This window comes from Thamnophis elegans, chromosome 7 (assembly GCF_009769535.1).
Source record: "Thamnophis elegans isolate rThaEle1 chromosome 7, rThaEle1.pri, whole genome shotgun sequence".
In the NCBI taxonomy this organism is placed as follows: domain Eukaryota; kingdom Metazoa; phylum Chordata; class Lepidosauria; order Squamata; family Colubridae; genus Thamnophis; species Thamnophis elegans.
In genome coordinates, this window is record NC_045547.1 from 82,690,569 (window position 1) to 82,704,576 (window position 14,008).

General features: G+C 43.7%; 1 protein-coding gene across 7 annotated transcripts in view; it reads right to left on the minus strand.

The window, feature by feature from the left end:
• Positions 1 to 14,008, minus strand: part of PPFIBP1 (PPFIA binding protein 1) — a 103,012-nt gene that overhangs the window by 71,763 nt on the left and 17,241 nt on the right. The gene's annotated exons all lie outside the window — the stretch shown is intronic.

Genomic DNA, 14,008 nt, shown 5'->3' on the forward strand with positions numbered 1-14,008 from the left:
CCGGGGGTTGGGGACCACTGCACTAGCTCATTCTTAAGGATATCTGACCGAGGATTCCCAAGAGCAATGAAGCCAACTCCTGGTCCTGATAAAAACCCCTTTTATTCATTGACACTGAATTCTGCTCATTCACCTCCAGCAAAGTCTTTCAAGGGAGGATTTACGGTCACAGACCTTATCTGGCTTGGAGAGCTGCCAGGCTGATATCTGCAGAACTTGGCAAGGAGTCTCAGAGAGTCACGAACCAATTAAGGGAACTAATGGTCTCCTGCAAACTCCACTCCCCTTTCGCTCCTCTTTTATTTCCTCTGGGAGGGGCCATCCACCATCCACCTGTGGCCTTCCTCCCAAGTCGACCCCCTGTTCTTTAGCTCTTCCCTTCATCTGGCAGCTCTGCGCATGCACACACTGGGAACAGGCTCCAGCTGTTCTTCTGCCTCACTTTTCTCCAACTCTGAAGGCAGCTGATAACTGTCAGACGTCCCTGGCCCCCTCTCTGCCTCCGACACAGAGCCCTCCTCAGAGCCTTCCCCAGACTCCAGGACTGGCCCAGGTTCCTCCCCAACCCTCCTCACTGTCTGAATCTGCTCCCAGCTCTGCTGGGGGACCACAACAGAAACCAACATTTTCACTCCTTTTTACATGCATCAATTCCTCAACCCAATTCATTTGGACAACATTTAACTGAAACACAATTAAATGTCAGCATTCCGTGCGGCAACATTATTCAGACTCCGTGGCATTTCTGTGGTATTAAAGATGATGGAATTATGAATGGGAAAGGTTTATCATGTTCTACTCCTTCCAGACGTCTGTGCATGTGTGTTTTGGAACTGCCACAGGCTACTAGTCCCTGTGGCTTCCTGGGCAGGATTTTCTGAAGTGGTTTCCTTGTTCCAAAGGTGCTTCCCACCCCCCCACCCCCCCACCCAAGAGGCAACTGGGCTTTCCGATTTTTCTGTGAAGATGTTTCGCTTCTCACCCAAGAAGCTTCTCCAGTTCTAACTTTAGCTGGATCCGAAAGACCTCAAAAGAAAAATTGGAAAGTCCAGGTGCTTTTTAAAATAAAAGTCCTTTTTGGAACAACCAGGATCTGGATGAATGAGAGCCTACATAGATCTTTTGATATCACGTGAAGATGTTTATAGATTTCTTAGCTGACCGTTTAAATTAAAATATAATTTAGTTTGCCTGTAAGAAGATGCTGGGAAGGAAGATCACACCTAGGATACTGCACCCAGTTTTGGTCACCACACTATAAAAAAGTTGTGGAGACTCTAGAAAGAGTGCAGAGAAGAGCAACGAAGAGGATTAGGGGACTGGAGGCTGAAACATACGATGAACAGTTGCAGGAACTGGGCATGGCTAGTCTAGTGAAGAGAAGGACCAGGGGAGACAGGAGAGCATCTTCCAATATTTGAGGGGCTACCACAGAGAGGAGGAGGGGGTCATTCTGTTATCCAAAACACTTGAAGGCCAGACAAGGAATAATGGGTGGAAACTGACCAAGGAGAGATTCAACCTAGAAATAAGGACAAATTTTCTGACAGGGACAACAATCAACCCATGGAACAGAAGTTGCCTTCAGAAGTTGCGGGAGCTTCATCACTGGAGGCTTTCAAGAAGAGATTGGACTGCTCTCTGTCAAAAATGGGGTAGGGTCTCCTACTTGAGTGTATTGGGGTTGGACTAGGTGACCTATAAGGCCCCTTCCAACTAATAATCTGTTAAGACATTCAAATGGGTGCACAATACAGGACAAAATTGCCTCGCGTGAACAATTTTTTTTCCAGAAAAAAAAAAGTTGATTATTCATTGAATATAATGATTCCTCTTCTTAAGGAATCATTCTGGAACAACTTACAGTTTCTCCGGCGTATTTTTTAAAGAGCGAAACCAGACAACAGGGTTTTGGAAAATCGGGACTAAAATGGTATACAGTATATATATATGTGGGTTTTTTTAATTTTTATTTGTGCTGATAAATAAATAAAGGGAGACTAGTATAGATCTATTTCAAGCTATTTAGCTCTCATCAGCTAGCCATACCCTTACTGGGAATCGAGCCTGTGCTGTATTGCCTCTAAGGCAGATGTGTTACCCATTGAGCCACAGAGCTCGACTCCTTATCAGCCAGCCAGGGAAGAAGGTATATATTTAGAGGTGATGGACTCTTGTGACAAGCCGATTGACAGATGATGGATACATATACATATACATATACATATACATATACATATATGTATATGTATGATTTTTACAACCCCTGGTAAGCCCCAATTATGGGAGGAAGCTAACTGCTTCCGTCATCTGTCAATCGGCTCGTCACAAGAGTCCATCACGACAGAAACCCAATATTTTTACTGTCGTGATGGACTCTTGTGACGAGCCGATTGACAGATGATGGAAGCAGTTAGCTTCCTCCCATAATTGGGGCTTACCAGGGGTTGTAAAAATCTAATAGATACCTTTCACCCTGGCTTCGCTGATAACGGATAAGAGCCTGTGGCCTAATGGCTAAGATCTCTGCCTAGTTTGTAATATAGCCCAGGTTCGAATCCCAGTAAGGGTATGGCTAGCTGATGAGAGCTAAATAGCTTGAAATAGATCTATACTAGTCTCCCTTTATTTATTTATCAGCACAAATATAACACACACACACACACACACACACACACACACATACATATATATATAAATTCATATCCAAAGCCCCCTCCTTAATCCCCCAACTTTTGATATTCCGCAGCCCCTAATTTCTACGTAGAAAGGAGTCCCTTCGTTGTCACGCCACGGGATTTCTTGAGTCTGCCGTTGGCTTGTGAGCGGCGGTTTGGGATTGATAGCTTGGGTTTAATATTTCAAGAGCTGCCCCTGTTTTATTTCAAGCCGCCATCATCACAGCTGAGTCCAAGCCGCCTTTTTAAACTGGGTTCCAAGAGCAGTTTTGAGAAACGACGGAATTATCCTGGTTTGGAATGAGGCATGAGGAGAAAGGCTATCTCTGTGGTTTGTCTAGACAGGGCGACCTTGAGGTCTCCTAATAAGTCAGGCAATATTTCCTAGCAGTGTTGACAGAGAATTGGAGGGTGGGGAGAGGTTTAATGCAGCATGTTGGCTGAATGAACGTCGTCCAAGGATTTATCAGAGTTTACAATTATATTTTGAGTGTTTTAGGCTTGCAAAAACCGGTGTTTTTTGCCAGTAAATTCCCTGGCACCTCTGTTTGGCTTTGCAACGGGTCAGAATTTTGGACGCCCCTCATCCAAAAGTGGGGGTGGGGGCTAATGTATTCCTAGATTGCATAAACAGATGGATTGTTTCAAGATCAGGAGAAGTGATAGCGCCGTTTTATACTGCACTGGTGGGACCACGCTTGGAATGCTGCGTCTAATTATGGTCACCAATGACACAAAAAGGATGTTGAGATCCTAGAAAGGCTGCAGACAAAACCCAAAGGTGATTTTTTTTTTCAAGAGGCAACTGGACTTTCTGGTTTTTCTTTGAAGACGTTTTTGTGTCATGGCCCCCCTGGGAAGAGATTGAGGGGGTGGCTTCATTGGCTTGGGAAGAAAATAGGGAGGAGCAGGCCGAGTCAGACCAGGGCCTTTCTGGATTGGGACAGCTTGGAGGCAGGGAGGAAGGGGGGGGAGGATGACCAAGAGAAGCTAAGCAGTGAACATGAGAGACAGAGCTCAGGCGATGCGCAAGGACTACCTCCTCCTGATCCTTGAGCACGGAGAGTGGAGAGAAGGCGAGAACAGCACAGGTTGATCCGACTACTTGGGAGAAGAGCAGGGGCCACCTACACCTGATCTTTGAGCATGGAGAGTGGAGAGAAGGCGAGAACAGCACAGGTTGACCCGACTACTTGGGAGAAGAGCAGGGACCACCTACACCTGATCCTTGAGCATGGAGAGTGGAGAGAAGGCGAGAACAGCGCAGACTGATCTGACTACTCGGGAAGAGAAACCCCCCCCCACCCCTGACACGAGTGACGTTGAACTGCCCATGCTGATCCTGGCCACTCCCCCCCCCCAAGGTCAAACACAACCCTGATGTGGCCCGCAATGAAATCGAGTTTGACACCCCTGCTTTGGGAGCTCTCTTGCACCCAAACTCTTAAATACTGTACGTATGAATACAAATACAAAAATCAAATCTTTATCAAATGCATTCATTTCAGGGGTGTGTGGGAGTGGGAATCCATTCGGAATCTCGAGTTCAGCGTTAAGTGATTCACTGCAGTTGTTAAGTTGGTCACACGGTCGTTAAGCGAATCTGGTTTCCCCATTTGACTTAGCTGGTCAGAAGGTCACTGTCAGGTAATGAGGATTTAATAGCTGCCAGCTGATGTAAGGTTGTGTGCTGTAATCTGTGAATTGATGCAATGAGGATGATGTTAGGAGGTGTGTTTGTGTGTGTGTGTGTGTGTGCGCGCGCGCGCGTGTGTGTGTGTGTATGTATGTATGTATGTATGTATGTATGTTTTGACTTTTCTTCATTGCCGAAAACATAAACAAAGACTTTCATTGTTGGAAGTAATTTCATTTTTCATCCGAGCTTTTGTCGGGATAGAGTATTTTTCCAAGCGCATAGAAAAATCTGTAACTCACTTATTCCAATAAAAGCTCTGATTGCTCTATCTATCCATTGCTATCTGTCTGTCTGTCTGTCTCTGTCTGTCTATCTATATCTAATCTACCTATCATCAATCAATCAATCAATCAATCTAATCTCTCTCTCTTTCTCTTTCTATCATCAATCTAACATCTATTATCAATCTATCATCTATCTATTTCTACTTATCATCAATTATCTATATCCATCTCTAGCTCTAATCAATCAATCTCTCTCTCTCTCTCTCCCTCTCTTCCTCTCTCTCTATTATCTGTCATCTATCATCTATCTATTTGTCCATCCATCCATCCATCCATCCATTAGAGGGCATCTCTCTCTCTCTCTCGTCATGTATTTCATTTCTCTCCTTGTGTCCGTAGCTGAGTGGTAAGGGATTTATCTACCATGTTATATGTCTGTGTATATTTGTATATAAACCACTATTAATTGTCTAAAGGCTCTGTGTGCTGTGTGCTATGTTGTGCTCCTGTGTTTATCTCATAATAATAATCACGCTGCCAAAATTCTGAAGGTTATGGGCCCAGCGTGCTTCCGCTGGGGATCATGTGACCCCGGGACACTGCAACTGTTATAAGTACATGCCAGTTGCCAAGCGTCTGAATTTAGATCACGTGACCTTAGAGATATGCTGCAAAGGTTGGAAGTGTGAAAATTGGTCGTAACACGCTTTTTTCCCAGTGCCATTCTTAACTTCAAATGGGCACTAAATGAATCCTTGTAACTTGAGGTTTACCTGTAACCACACTGGAATCTATAATGCCTTAAATTGTTAAACGGATAACCTTTTCAGCAAATGCTCTTGATTTACTGAATAATGGAGGGGCTTAGTTCTTTTTTCTCTCTCTCTCTTTTTAAAGAAAACTCATAACTTGCTTTGTATATAAAAGTTGATACCAACCCAGAAATTTGCTTGAAGTCAATTTAGGTCTAATTTTGTGGAAACAGTCTTGAGTTTATGCACAGCTGGTGTATCTCAAGTGCAAGGTTTTTTTTTTTTTAAAAAAAGTGCTTAAAACAGTATTATTTATCACACTTCCTTGCTATATTCTATTTGGGGATTTTTTTTTAAATGACTTAACAAGTGGCATTCATGTTGTTTCCGATTGGTTTGCTAGAACTGCAGGCCCTATAAACACGATTTAAAATTAAATCTGACACTTCCTGTAATAGCTGATTAGATGTGTTGGACTATATAATTCAGGGGTGAAATCCAGCAGGTTCTGACAGGTTCTGGAGAACCGGTAGCGGAAATTTTGAGTAGTTCGGAGAACCGGTAAATGTCACTTCTGGCTGGCCCCAGAGTGGGGTGGGAATGGGGATTTTGCAGTATCCTTCCCCTGCCACGCCCACCAAGCCACACCACGCCCACCAAGCCACGCCCACAGAGCCAGTAGAAACAAAATTGAGTTTCACCACTGATATAATTGCTACCCAAATTGTGGTTCGATTATGGGACTGTATTTTAGCGCTTGCAGTGACCATCTGGCTAGGGATGATATATCAAAATAGAGCCAAGGTGGCGCAGTGGTTAGGGTGCAGCACTGCAGGCCACTTCAGCTGACTGTTATCTGCAGTCCAGCGGTTCTAATCTCACCGGCTCAGGGTTGACTCAGCCTTCCATCCTTCCGAGGTGGGTAAAATGAGGACCCGGATTGTGGGGGCGATATGCTGACTCTGTAAACCGCTTAGAGAGGGCTGAAAGCCCTATGAAGCGGTATATAAGTCCAACTGCTATTGCTATTGCTAAAATACTTCAAGCAGAGGCTGGATTTTTTAGCGTTTTATATTCAGGAAGAAGTCAAGGTCTGTTATACCGATGATTCTCTACTTACAATAGCTGATTTAGTGACTGTTCAAAATTACGACGACACTAAAACAGCCTCCAGAAGTTGTGGGAGCTTCGTCCCTGGAAGCTTTCAAGAAGAGACTAGACTGGCATTTGTCAGAAATAGTGTAGGGTCTCCTGCTTGGGCTGGGGGTTGGACTAGATGACCTACAAGGTCCCTTCCAACTCTGTTATTCTGTATCTATCTGTATCTGTACCTAAAACAAGGGACTTATGACCATTTTTCACACTTAACAACCGTTGCAACGTTCCCCACAGTCAGGTGATCAAAGGTCAGAGGCTTGGCCACTGACTCATATTTATGACGGTCGCAGTGTCCCTCGGTCATATGATCCATTCCACGACTGTCTGAGAAGCAAAGTCAGTAAGGAAGCCAGAGATTCACTCAACAACCATCTTACTAACTCAACAACTGCAAATGTCTCACTTAACAACATAAATGTTGGGCTTAATCGTGGTTGTAAGTCAAGGACCACCTGTATTTCAAGCGGGGGGACTGAATTTCCAGTATGTTATATTCAGGAGGAAGTCAAAAATCTATTACATTCTCCGGTTTGTAAGGGGAGATTCCAGATGTTCCTGCAGAAAAAAGCCAAATTTGGAGTTGAGTTTTTGCTTTTCAAAGAAGGTGCAATTTAACCGACCACTGGGATAGTAATCAGATGTTCTAGATGTTTAAAAACAAAAAGGACTTCCAACTTCTAATTTCCTATTTTCAGCTCTGGCGAGGAATTTTGTTATCAAACCCCGCGTCTTGCAACAAAATCCTGCATTCCCTGAGAATATCAGAAATGAAAAAAAAAAGACTTCCTAGGTATGGATGATGACATGGACGAAAGAATTGTAGTCCCCAGGGTGAATTTTTTTTTCAAGAGGCAACTGGATTTTCTTGTTTTTTCCTTGAAGACGTTTCGCTTCTCATGCGAGAAGCTTCTCCGGTTCCGACTGAGAACCGAAGAAGCTTCATGGATGAGAAGCGAAATGTCTTCAGGGAAAAAACCAAGAAAGTCCAGTTGCCACTTGAAAAAACACTTTTGGGACAACCACGAGGACTGGAGGACTGAGAATCTCCATAGAAAGAATTTTAGCTTCAAGAGACACAAGTAGAAATTCTTAAGCCTTAAGTTAATAAAAATCAATCCATAGGAATCTTCTATCCTGTTGTGGCCCATCAGTAGCCAGCAGAGCCCTATTATGCAAAAGATGTTCAGACTTTGGAAAAAGTGCAGAGAAGAGCAACAAAGAGGATTAGGGGACTGGAGGCTAAAACATACGAAGAACGGTTGCAGGAACTGGGTATGTCTAGTTTAATGAAAAGGAGGACTAGGGGAGACATGATAGCAGTCTTCCAATATCTCAGGGGTTGCCCCAAAGAAGAGGGAGTCAAGCTATTCTCCAAGGCACCTGAGAGCAGAACAAGAAGCAATGGGTGGAAACTAATCAAGGAGAGAAGCAACTTAGAACTAAGGAAAGATTTCCTGACAGTTACAACAACTAACCAGTGGAACAACTTTTCCTCCAGAGGTTGTGAATGCTCCAACAGTGGAAGTTTTCAAGAAGATGTTGGACAGCTACTTGATTGAAATGGTACTATAGGATCTCCTGCTTGAGCAGGGGGCTGGACTAGAAGACCTCCAAGGTCCCTTCCAGCTTGATTCTGATCCTTCAATAAGATACCAGTGTAATAATTTGTCTCGAAATCTTTCTATCTGTTGATCTCAGAACATGTCTTCCTTGGCTAACGTTACCAGACAAGGCAGAGCAATAATTACATCCAATTTTTGGCTTCGTCGCACATGGCAAGAGACTAAAATGACAGACTAGGAACCTCCGAGTGAAAATGTAACTCTGTCCTGAAGATGCCACGCCAACCAATTTATCTTAATCGCACTTGCAATCTGCCCCATAGGAAAAAAATATCCTGCCCTAACATTATAGAAAGAGCTGGCAATATTAGCACAGAAGCAACCTATTTTCTCACCAACGCCTCCTTTGCGCTGGGAGCAACTTTTTATTTTATCGCTATAAAACCTTTTTTTTCCCCTCAAAGGAGAAACTGGTTAGTTGAGACAGCCTGCGTGGTTAAAGCTAGACAGCCTGCATGAGAACCATCTCACCCGTGTCTCTTTCCATCAGCATTTTACCAATGCACGGTGTCAAAGCAGTTATTAAAAAACAAGGAGCAATGATCCAGTTCCAGAAAGGCGTTGGAAATAAAACGCAGGACAACTCGCGGCAAGGAAAGAAGATTTATGTGGTTTCTGAGAGACCTCAGTGACAGTAGCAAATGTTCCTAGGGTGGCTGACCAAATGGCTGAACGAGTGGGATGGCTCTTTATAGGGTCCTGGGGATTTTTGCATTTGAGATGCTCCAGGGGGGGGGGGTGTGCAATGTAGTGAGCCTTGTGACTTTTACCATTTTAATAGCAATAGCAATAGCAGTTAGACTTATATACCGCTTCATAGGGCTTTCAGCCCTCTCTAAGCGGCTTACAGAGTCAGCATATTGCCCGCAACAACAATCCGGGTCCTCATTTTTACCCACCTCGGAAGGATGGAAGGCTGAGTCGACCCTGAGCCGGTAAGATTTGAACAGCCGAACTGCAGAACTGCAGTCAGCTGAAGTAGCCTGCGGTGCTGCATTTAACCACTGCTCCACCTCGGCTCTCTTTAACAGGGTTGAGTAAATCCTATTATGTCCTTAAGATCCTGCCCTGTATTTTAGAAATTTGGGGGAGGTGGGTATGTAGATTTTAATCCCCATCAGTTCCAAACTCATGCGTGTTTCATTTACGAATAAACTGGCCTAGTCTTTCTTAATAGGTAACAAGTATCCATCTCAAAAGACTGGAGGTTTCTGCTTGAGGCCCTTAAGAAAGATTGAGGCTGCTTTCCGACTTTAAAAACATGTTTCTGCATTTCTCCTTTGGGGAAATATTCTATCCTGCCTCTCTTAATATTAAGAATAAAGAATATTTTAATTTGGGGAGGGGAAGTGGCTTCCTACAGTCTTTTTATACACCACCCTAGAAAAATATTTTACCTTGTTTCCCCAAAAATAAGACCACGTCTTATTTTCTTTCGACCCCCCCAAATTGGCCTTATTTTCAGGGAGGTCTTATTATTTTTGAGGTGCAGGAGGCGGTGAGCGTGGTCACCTCACGGCTATGGCTGTGTTCCAATATTTCTGGGGGAGGGCTTATTTGGGGGAGGGCTTATTTTAGCGCATGAGTTCAAAAGCCCAATTGGGCTTATTATCCGGGGAGGTCTTATTTTCACGAAATAGTGGTGTGAAACCTACAATCCTATCCTATTGATGAGCCGAGGTGGCGCAGTGGTTAGGGTGCAGTACTGCAGGCCACTTCAGCTGACTGTTATCTGCAGTCCAGCGGTTCAAATCTCACCGGCTCAAGGTTGACTCAGCCTTCCATCCTTCTGAAATGAGGACCCAGACTGTGGGGGCGATATGCTGACTCTGTAAACCGCTTAGAGAGGGCTGAAAGCCCCATGAAGCGGTATATAAGTCTAACTGCTATTGCTATTGCTAGCTCCTTTTTAAAACAATCAACAGATTCTACATATTGAGGGCTATTCATATGGCCATCACAACTGGGAAAGTAAGTTTTTTTTTTACCATAAACTCACAACAATCCATGGAAACATGGAAAAGGGGGTAGGTTACCGAAGTTCATAGTAGCCAAAGAAGTCTCATTAATATTAAAAAAAGAGCAGTTATCTGCATAGCTCTCCCTTTCCATGATAGGAGATTCCCAGAACTCCATTTGCACATTGCAATAAATCAAGTCGAACAAGATCTACGTGTCTAACTACCAAAGAAAAAAGAAAAAAAAAAGAAACGAAGAGATTCCTTTTGCAAGAAGATCTTGTAAAACTGGGCTTCATTCTCCATTTCATCTTAAATGGGCTCTCCTCAAGTACACGTGAGCAGATAAAACCAGAAACTCATGATTCCCCCCTCCAGACGATTTGCAAGGAAGCTGCAACTTCACACGCCGTAAAGTTGCCAGAACGACAGACAGAAATAGGGGAAACCGGTTAAGCGAGGAAAATAAATTCACGCCGCTTCCAGAAACTTGATAGGAAAGAAGCAGCTAAACTCATCCATTCCTGCGCCCCAAAAATCATGCTTTTGCATGTCAATATTTTAAGTTTCCAGTCCTTTATGCAACAGGATATATTTTAATCGCCTTTTTTTAAAAAAAAAAATGTTATCTTCTTTCTCTCACACACATACACACAGCTGGAATTATTTTGATTTAAAACAGGTTTCCTTCCAGTTCTGGCTATGATTTGATGTTAGAAATGTTTTTAAGGCTTTTGATTATTTTGATTTGTGGCTGTGTTTTTTCCGTATGTATGTATGTATGTATGTATGTATGTATGTATGTATGTATGTATGTATCAGAGGTGGTATTCAGCAGGTTCTGACAGGTTCTAGAGAACCGGTGGTGGAAATTTTGAGTAGTTCTGAGAACTGGTAAATACCACCTCTGGCTGGCCCCGCCCCCCATCTATTCTCTGCCTCCTGAGTTCCAGCTGATCGGGAGGGAATGTGGATTTTGCAGTATCCTTCCCCTGCCATGCCCACCAAGCAACACCCACAGAACCGGTAGTAAAAATGTTTGAACTTTCCATATGCTGTTGTACTATTGCAAAATAAAACATTTTAGGCAAAAGCAGCAGCTTCCAGCTTAGATGAGTTTCCTATTATTGCAACCTGTTTCATTGTCAGAGAAATGAAACCTAAATGAGGTACAATCTACTACTACTCAAGCATAACATGCTGGGAATAGTTCAGGCAAGGCTGATTTATTTAGCAACAGGCCAAATTCTCATGTGTGTGGATGGATGGATGGATGGATGGATGGATGGATGGATGGATGGATGGATGGACAAACAAATGATTGATGATAGATGATTGATAGATAGATGATTGATGACAGATAATAGAGAGAGAGGGAGAGAGGGAGAGAGATTGATTGATTAGAGCTAGAGATGGATATAGATAGATTGATGATAAGTAGAAATAGATGATAGATTGATAATAGATGTTAGATTGATGATAGAAAGAGAAAGAGAGATTTGATTGATGATAGCTAGATTAGATATAGATAGACAGACAGAGACAGACAGACAGATAGCAATGGATAGATAGATCAATCAGAGCTTTTATTGGAATAAGTGACCTACAGATTTTTCTATGCGCTTGGAAAAATACTCTATCCCAACAAAAGCTCGGATGAAAAATGAAATTACTTCCAACAATGAAAGTCTTTGTTTATGTTTTCGGCAATGAAGAAAAGTTGTCAACTCAGATATATCTCACTAAATATACACAGAGACCCACTTTCTGTGTTGTTGTTGTTGTTAAGCATAACCTCCTTTTGGGATGGTTAAAAAGCTTGCTCTCTTTCTGTGTGTATAATAATTCAAATAACCGACTTTCCATTCTGAGGTTGTGTTTGGAAACACAGCTTTGGAAAATGGGTCACACAGAAATACCCAGACAAGGAAACAAACTTTGGAAAAGCAGGCCAGGGATTTGTAAGCTTATGGAACAGTTATTGATAACCACTGGTTATCAACTGATTTACCTAAATTTTGCTGTTGCATTATGCAGAATTTGGTTTGGGGGGGGGGGTGTTTCACAATCAGGCCTGAACTTCGGAGGGTTCACAATCAGTTTGCCCAAAATCAGGGTGGGCCTGATTTACAGCCAACTAGGAAGGTTTTCCCAGTGGCACCGTAGGCACCGCCATCTTGTTTTTTTGCTTCTGCGCATGCGCAGAGCAATTTTAGTTGTACTGCGCATGCACGTGCAGTGTGCAACAAGCGCCCGGGGGCGCTGCGTTCCCATGAGCAAACCGACAGTAGTCTCTGCCAGAACCCATCCCTGCACCCCGCCCCCCTGGGATCAAAAATGGGCCACCGGGGACCTCCCCCCCACACACCCCATTTTGGGCCTAATAGGACTCACTGCAATTACCTGGGAGCCAAAATGGGGCGCAGAGGGACTCCTGGAAGGGGCGAGGCCAGCCAGAAATGTCTCAGTTTACCGAACCAGCCCGAACCAGCTGAATCCCACCACTATCTATCATATATCTAGCTAGCTAGCTAACCTCAACATTTTTCTTATAACCTCAAAATATTTCATGTGTGTGTGTGTGTGTGAGAAAGAGAGGGAGGGAGGGAACTTGTGCACACCTGTGTGTAAGTCCATTCAGGTTGTCCTCAACTTACAAGTTCTGTTCAGTGACTGTTCAAAGTTACAATGCCTTTTTTGTGTGGGGGAGGGGGATTTTTTTCACACTTACAACCGCTGTAACATCCCCATGGTCACATGATCAAAATTCAAAGGCTTGGAAACTGACTTGTACTTATGACGGTTGCAGGGTCCCAAGGTCACATGACCTTCCCACCCCTTTTGCGACCACTTGACAAGCAAAATCAACGGGAAAGCCAATTTCACTCTCAGCAACCACGTTACTCATTTAACAACCGCATGGATCCACTTAACAACCGTAGCCATAAAAAGTAGTGCAATGGGGCAAACCTCACTTGTGAAATGTCTCGCATAGCGGCAGAAATTTGGGGTCCATAAGTCGAGGACTATTTGTGTGTGTGTATTTTGTGTGTGTTTTTTTCCCCCAAGTGTCTTATGACAAAGACCGGAGAGAGTTCAACAGATCCGATACTATTTCTGATTTTTTTTTCCCCACGTACCAGCAGAGTAGAGTTACTTCTGCTTGAATTGGCTTCGCCTACATCTATCAAGTCCGATCTTCTCGGGGCCGAAGTGAAAAGCAGTGATTGCAAAAAATACACATGGACGTAGTTCATCCACACCGACTTAGGAAGGAGATTGGAATTTAGAAACATTGATTTGCTAGCCAAACACCACGGGGCCTCAACTCCATTAAGGGAACGGGAGATATTTACTAGGAAGATGCTCAGGGGAGAAACAGGGATTAGCTTCTTATAAAGTATAAGCACCATGCTAGTTAATGGGGAAGATTTCGTGGCACGACAAAACCGCGCTCGTCAAAATAGCGGCGATAAAATTGCATCGCTAAAGCCGCGACGTCATCACTGCGTGTCATCACCACCGCAACAACAGCGCGTCGACAGAAAGCGGATTTAAATTAAGGCAAGTGTTAGGATTAGGTTTAGGGGTTTGTTTTAGGGTTTGTTTTAGGGTTAGGTTTAGGTTTAGGGTTAGGGTTAGGGTTAGGTTTAGGATGCTGAGTGCTAGGGAATGCGCGGATTTGCCCTCCGCGATTATGTCATCGCGGTAGGGTCGCGTTTTTCCTTAGCGTTTCAAACAGCGTGAATTAGTCTTCGCGCTTATGTCTCGGCGGATAAGGGCTTCGCGGATTTGTGGTGGAACCGAAGATTTAAGAATAGAATATAATGTTCTGACCGAGGCTTCCTGAGAGCATGGCCAACTCCCACGGAGACGTCTTCGGACAGCGCTGGCTCTTCGGCTTTGAAACGGAGATG